This window comes from Bolinopsis microptera, chromosome 10, assembly GCF_026151205.1.
Source record: "Bolinopsis microptera isolate Bmic1 chromosome 10, MBARI_Bmic_1.0, whole genome shotgun sequence".
Classification (NCBI taxonomy): Eukaryota; Metazoa; Ctenophora; class Tentaculata; order Lobata; family Bolinopsidae; genus Bolinopsis; species Bolinopsis microptera.
In genome coordinates this window covers 11,384,189-11,391,958 of record NC_087081.1, presented here as the reverse complement: position 1 = coordinate 11,391,958, position 7,770 = coordinate 11,384,189, and the positions used below count along the sequence as shown (strand labels likewise).

Genomic DNA, 7,770 nt, shown 5'->3' with positions numbered 1-7,770 from the left:
GCGCTCCGCCGAACATGTATCAAACTGTGCCTTACCTGAGGACCCCAGGCTTTAATGTTGATAAACAACATAGAGATTAGGCGGAATGACAGGCTGAGCGCGGCCCAGTAAACTGTGCCGCGCCGCGCACTCAATCATGCTTCTCGCAACGATCGGCGAAACGCGCTACTGTGCCTCGCCGAGCTGCGATGAATTGACATCGTCTGCAATTATAACACCCGTTAAATTAAATTAGGTAGTGCGCCATCGACAGTGAGCCGCGCGTGCCGACTGTAGGATGGTTTTATAGCGCTAATTTCGGCCAGCACAATTTTCTTCAAACAAATAGATATTAAGTATCCTTCCCGACCTCCGATTGCAACAAAAATTGGTAAGCTTACTCATAGACTTACAAGAAAAGTGTCCGAAAAGTTTAAAGCATATCCAACCATCAGACATTATGTTACAGCTAAAAGCAGCATATTTTACCCCATTTTGATCACTATATCAACTCCGATATCCACCAAATTTTTCGGACAGTTGTGAAAGCCCTATTGGAAGGTCGTCGCCAATTTTCAGAATGATCTTATTCAAGGAACTAAAGATATATCCAAATAATACGACAAAAACCAACGAATTTGGTCAAATTACGCGACTTTTACAGCTAATTTTGCTCCAAAAGCCGCGCACCATCAAATATGGCACCTAGGCGAAACTCACTGATTTTTCCAAAAAGGTATGACAAATTTGGTATTGTGAAAATTCTCACAGTCTCTAGAAAACAATGGTACAAAAATTTTTAAAATCCGAGCAAGTTTATTTTTATGGTGCACCTCCTAGTTAAATTTCCTGCAGTACTTATATTGGGCCATTTAGCTTCACAATAATTATTTCTTCATTTTTTGATATAATAATCTGTCTGACTGATGCAGACGATCAGAGGACTGCGATAGGATGTTGTATTATAAAAACATTGAGGTTGAGAATAGTCAAGTTAACAGTCATCTTAAAAAGGAATTATTGAAATATTCACATTCATTACAATGTTCAAACTTTGATTCTAAACTTTCGCATAAAGGTTAAAAATGACTACAATATGTGTGAAAGCCGAAAGGTAAGGCTCAGTCTCAATTTACCGGGTAAATTCAAACCGATTCTGATAATCTCTTTATAACGAGAGACTAGAAGTTAAATCAAATTTATAAATCCTTGTAACTCAAACTGCGACATTAAGACATAAAACTACTTTTAAGCTATTGATATTAGACTCACCATGAGCTGAATATATTTAAAATCCATTAGAAATCAAATCTTTTCTAATCCTAAAGATATCCAACTGTTAAAAATTCATCAAACGTTGTAAACTAAAAAGTAATAAACGCGACCAACTTAAAACTACTCAAACGATATACAGTCGAGCGACCAATATCCCACCTTATCAACGAACCTTCACTTGTAACCGTACTTATAGCCAAAGCACTCCACGTAAAACTGCCTAACAGGTAGCGCATGTCGGGTTGTACATTTTGACCAAACTCGAACATAGGCACCAAATGAATGTTATCTGCTGTCATAACCTCCGGGTGAATATGAAGTCCCTCGGGATATTCTTCCTGATCAAAACAAATGTTTACTTTGAACTTGTGGGGTTGACCTGACTTCATATCAGGGGTAAACTTTAGAACAAATCCACATTTTCCAGGAAGATGACAATCAGTAGTGTCAGGGTGCTTGAAAATAAAAGCATAAGATTGTGAGGTCTCAAACAGATCTTTGATTGTGCAAGAATTCCAGCTTAATATCTTTTTGTCCGGCCCAACTATTCTCCCAACTCGTCTAACACTCTCTTCCGTAGATATAAGATCATTTCCATGTTCTTTTATTGTAACGGCGTCTTCGGTGGCTCCTGGATCCCACGATTCAACGAATTCAGGTGATATTCTGTTCCATCCTCTCTTGCGACGAATAATTTCCATTTCATGTACCATGTCGGGGGTAAGCCTTTCCACACACAACCGAAGCCCTTCAATCAACATGTACAAATTCAGTACAAGAGGAGATTCTTTAGCGGTATCAAAATATTCCTGTGTACTCAGTCCACAAAATAATTCAAATGAGCAAAATATGTTGGGAATTTTTGCTGAACTTTGGCGAAGTACAGGTGCAGATAAAACAGCTTTTGATGACGAAGAGCAACTCAAGCTCATAATTTTCTTAAAGTCTTTCACTGACTTCATGTACAACTTGCTCACAAATAATGCATCACAGTCAGATGACTGGGTTGCATTATCTAAAACATCAAACAGTTCTTCAAAAAAAGCTTCATCTTCAGAAATACATTTGCGGAGATCAACATTCTGTAGGAGGTAACGAGAAGCTTCATCAAATATCTTTCTCTCACTCTCCAGATTCTTCTTCATTATCCTCAACAAGATAACATGATTACTACTTGTAATCTGCAACATTAAATCTAGTTGACTAGTTTCAGGTTCAGAGTAATTCCTCATAAAGGGCTCAACAAATATCTCAGCTCTGTTCTCCAGACTACAAATCTTCTCTAGGACCAGGTCTAGAAACTTCTCACATTTCATGACCTTGCTACAAAACATGGCCTCCTCAAACAAGAACAACAAAGTCTGGTAATCAGAGGAGGGACTCACCCCACCCACCAGGCTGGTAAAGTAGTCCCCACACCTCCCTGCTAACCACTCTACTTTAAACACATGACACAGCTTGTTAACATCTCTGAACAAGTGTTTCTCCAGCAGGATCTCCCCGCTGTACAGGGCCCCCAGGAATCTCTTCACCGCTTCCCCCGCAAAGTCCTCCACCTCTAGCACTGTCTGGTGTAGTTCCAGGAAAAGGTGAACAAACACTGAACTGTGGTAAGACAGGATCAGGGAGTTTGCTCTCTTTTCTTCTCCTCCTTGTAACTTTAGGACCACGTTACCGTGAAACTCACAGTGTAGGTTCTCTATTCCAAAATCTAATGGTACTGTCACCTTCGGGGCCATTTCACGATCTGAAGATCTAGTGTGTTGTTACTGTTAGTATTTGTATCTGTAAGATATGTATTGTTAAACCCTGATCATTATTAACCGAAAATGTTCTTTCAATTTTCGAAGTCCGTACCTACATTCGGAAGGCTGTGGACGTGATTGGTTCCATATACTTATAAAGAACGTGATATTTGACGCAGATTTAAAGGAAAATGCGCGAATTTAGTCACCAGATTTAAAGGAAAATGCGGAACTTTAAAAATCGCGAATTGTCGCGAGGATCTGAGAAAATCACGATTTGTCGCGGCAAATTTGATCGCACTGCAAAGGGAGGCCTTCCTTCCGAGATCGCATTACAATGGGGAAGTATCAACTCCAAAATCATACACTTCAGAAAACCGAAAAGGAAACAATATGTTAGGCGATCACAATGATCAAGGGTAGCATGAATCATCACATGACATGGAGTACGTTTAGACACTTGATTATGATAAAAGGTATTATCATTTAAGAATGTGTAGTGTGTAGTAATAGTATGTAACTTGAGATTGTCGAGAATGTGTACTGTGTAGTGTGTGAACGGCAATTCTGCAGAACATGTAAGACTATTGTCCCTCGATCCTCGAGTCTCTCCCGATCGGCAACAATTAACGACGCACTCAGCAGCTCAATATTGTGCTATAATAAATAAAGTAATAAACGCTATAAAGGAACCAGGATGTATCACATTCTTTTCAGATTCACAGGTAGCGATCATAGCAGTCAGGCCCAATATGATCAAATCTAGACTACTACTAGACAGAATTAACTACCTGAACATTGCCAGAATAGTGAAAACCAACAAAAAATGTTAGGCTCATAATGATCAGGATAGCATGAACCGTGCAGAAAATGTTGTTTTCAGGAATCCACTTTCACAAGCATTTCTTAACCCACTTCCACTCGCCTGCTGAATGCTGACGTATTATATAATATTAGACGAGACTAAAGAGTTTCTCCAATATAAAATTGATTTATAGATTGCAACGGCCCTGAAGCGCTTGGTACATCGACTTTAATTCTATTTTAAGTCTATATAATTGTCCGCACCCGGAAATTAAAAACTGCAAAATTTTGCAGCTTCGGGAAATTAAATTACCACAATGATATTAGAGTTCAGACTACGCAATATGTAAGTCAACGAAAATAAATCCCATGGAAAAAGCGCTCTTGATGAATCGCCAATGAAAGCGGGAACTGGAAAAAGGACAGTCGAGCAAAACCCTTGCAAATCTGATCGAAGATTTTCCCTCTAAGAGTTACTCCCAAGCTCCCATACTGTAAAACACTAAATCATGTCAATTCCTAAATAATGGTGATCAGTGCAGACCAAACAGCAAAGCCACAAAAAAAGAAAAGGGGGGACCCCCATTCCCCAACCCATGTAGGTGTAGCTGAGACACCTCACAGCAAGTAGACCAAAGTGGCTCTTGCTTGTGAAAGGTGTATTAACTCCCCGCTTGGTTCAGCTAGGCCTGATGGAGTTCTCTTCCAATTATTCAATTAGACAGTTATATATAGTACTAGAAAGCCCGTGGTAACAGGAACGAAGCTAGTAGTATTCTTTGAAAGAAAGTTTTAATCGCATCAAAAAATATCCATCTCAACCGAAGATACAGCCGATTTAAATATAAAACACTTAAAACACAACGGAATTACCACAAAACCGATCAAAATGACGTTAAAACAATCTTTGCACGTGCATGTGTGCATTAAAACACCGTTGCTATGGAACCTTTTGGTTGTTACCTAAATTCCTATTTTTCATCTAATTTGCACGTGGGCGGTCGTACATACAACAGAAAGAATTCTCTGAATTATAGTAGAGACTAGAAAGCCCGTGGTAACAGGGACGAAGCTAGTAGTATTTTTTCAAAATATATCCATCTCAACCGAAGATACAGCCGATTTAAATATAAAACACTTTAAACACAACGTAATTACCACAAAACTGATTAAAATGACGTTAAAACAATCTTTGCACGTGCATGTGTGCATTAAAACACCGTTGCTATGGAACCTTTTGGTTGTTACCTAAATTCCTATTTATCGTATAATTTGCACGTGGGCGGTCGTACATACATTCTACATCAGAAAGAATTCTCTGAATTATAGTAGAGATAGCCTTCTGAAGCAGCCCACAAGTGAGCCAGAAAGGAGGTTAAGGGGGGGGGGGGGGGGGGGGGTTCACCCTGATTTTTTGTGAAACTTGGTTTCGAGATAGCAGTTGACCAACAAACTAGGACTGGTGAACGAACTTTTGAGGGGGTCCCCGACCCCAACCGCCAAACGGTGCCCGCGGGGCAGCCACGCCCATATTTGGTCCAAATTAGGCCCAATTTAGCCAAATACCCTGAACACGCCCAAAACCCAGATTTTATGTGCTCTACTTAGCTACTTGTAGCTAGTAGTCCCCTGAACAAGTATATGAATTTTCATCAAGATTGGGCAAAAAATTACTGAGTTATGAGCCAAAAACAATATGACCATATTTGGGCATACGCACCAAATTTGATCGATTTTGGCCCATAAATTGGTCAAATATCATTTTGACCTTAAGTCAAAAAAAAATTTGCCAGGCATTTTTCAGAATTTGGCCGCCAAATTTTTTTAAAGGCCTATCTCAAAATTTCAATACAAGACTTAAGGTCGAAATGCGATTCTACGTTGATTCTGAAAATTTCATATAAAAATATTGAAACCCTATTGAGTTCTATTGTTTTGAGCGAAATCAGTTTTGCAAATATCGCGAACTGAGATATGGACGATTTTGTTCATTTTTTGTGATTATTTGAACACAGAATCCACAGTTAGGTAGATACTGAGCTGATAATCATAGAGAATGTGTAGTATAAGCGTACCTACCATATAAAGTTGGTTTCATTCAAAAATATTGATATTTGACCAATTTATGGGCCAAAATCTATCAAATTTGGTGCGTATGCCCAAATATGGTCATATGGTTTTTGGCTCATAACTCAGTCATTTTTTGCCCAATCTTGATGAAAATTCATATACTTGTTCAAGGGACCACTAGCTACAAGTAGAGCACATAAAATCTGGGTTTTGGGCGTTTTCAGGGTATTTGGCTAAATTGGGCCCCCCCTCAACTTATTTTATTCCAGCTGTTGTGAGCCTAATGATCATTATGAAAGTCTGGAAATAGAGATCAAGTTTCTAGCTGACTCTTTGAAACTGAAAAGACGTTGAAACTGGGATAAAAAACATTACACGAACGACCAAAAAGATGAACCAATTGATATGAGCAACGTTTAAAATTGAACAGCGTTTTAACGTTGTATTTAATTTTAGATTGTGAATGAAAAGTTCTTAAACGTTTTATAGGCCAACGTTGGTTTATTTTAAAGGTTAATTTTTTATATTAGACACTGATCATGTACACATCTTTTAACATTTTTACTGCTTAACGACTGCTTTTCTTACTTACTGTATAAAAAATGGATTTAAGAATCATTTTCTGAAATAAAAAACGTTTAAAAAAATTGAAAAAATTAGGATTTTTGATGGTTTGAGTGCCTTCTAGCGTTTATATTAACTAGCAGGAACCCGTCTAACCCTAAAGTGGTGTCAAGACTCGATAGACTAAAATAATTATTACCTATTTAATTCGCGTTTTTGACACCACTTGGGAGTCCAAATTTTGGGCCCTAAAATTCTTATTCCTTAATTCCTTGGCCTATTTTTTATTTTTTCAATATGCTGATTTGGAGGCCATTAAAGCATTTGCCCCAGTCAAAAAAGTTTCAGTTGTATATCTTTTACGGTTTTTGCAGAAATTTGCGTTAAAATTGATGCCGTGGTGTCAGTAAAATGGCACGGATAAATATATATATATATCGTCTCGCTTTATATATAGTAAGATGTCCGTTCATAATTATGTCCGTTCATTTAATGTCCGTCCAAATAAGGTCCGATAAGGTAGACGATAGAGCACATATTGTTTGATATCTGTCCATGAAATCCTACAGTAAACAGTTCATGTACATAAAACCTGTATACAAAGTCGAGAAAACTGCAATTGGATAAGGGGCCATCTACTTAGGACGTCCGGCAAATAGGGAGGGGGTTGGTTTTGGAATTTCGGACAAATCCGGAAAGGGGGAGGGGGGCTGGTTTCTGAAAATCCGGACGTCCAGAAATTTTGGCAGAATTAACGAAAAAGTCTCATTTATTTCAACTCTTTGACAATGAATTTGGGTTGGTTTTATTTGTATTCTTAAAACTAGCCAGACGTCCGGGGGAGGGCAGAGGGGGTGGTTTTGAAAATTCGGACACACCCGGACAGGGGGAGAAAGTGGTCTAAAAATCTGCAATTTTGGTGGACGTCCTTAGTAGCTGATGGCCCCTAAAAGCAAACAACGTTATCAGAACGGGAGCTGGTATTATTATAGAGCTTCCTATATTAATATATGAAATATAGGAAGATCTATTTTCTATAAATACACAGGCCTTAATTATATGATTCTATAAGACTTCCAAAGATTGCAGAAGGTATTCGGGATATAACTAGCTTAGTATCTGTTACAACTAACATAATATTTGTCGGATTATGATTATAGAAGAAAAATGAATTGTTCAATTATCCTCAATTTGGAAGGTTCCGCCGAATAATAATTCTGCTGAGGAGCATAAATTTAATATTACACTTACAGACTTGAAGATGTGCCATACAGGCTGCAGGCAGGGTCAAATGAGCACAAATAGTACAGAAACCATGAAAGATTCGTTTGAA

General features: G+C 38.3%; 1 protein-coding gene across 1 annotated transcript in view; it reads left to right on the top strand.

Moving 5' to 3' along the window:
* The window catches only part of LOC134821999 (RAC-gamma serine/threonine-protein kinase-like), a 101,440-nt gene that overhangs the window by 69,980 nt on the left and 23,690 nt on the right, over positions 1 to 7,770 (top strand). The gene's annotated exons all lie outside the window — the stretch shown is intronic.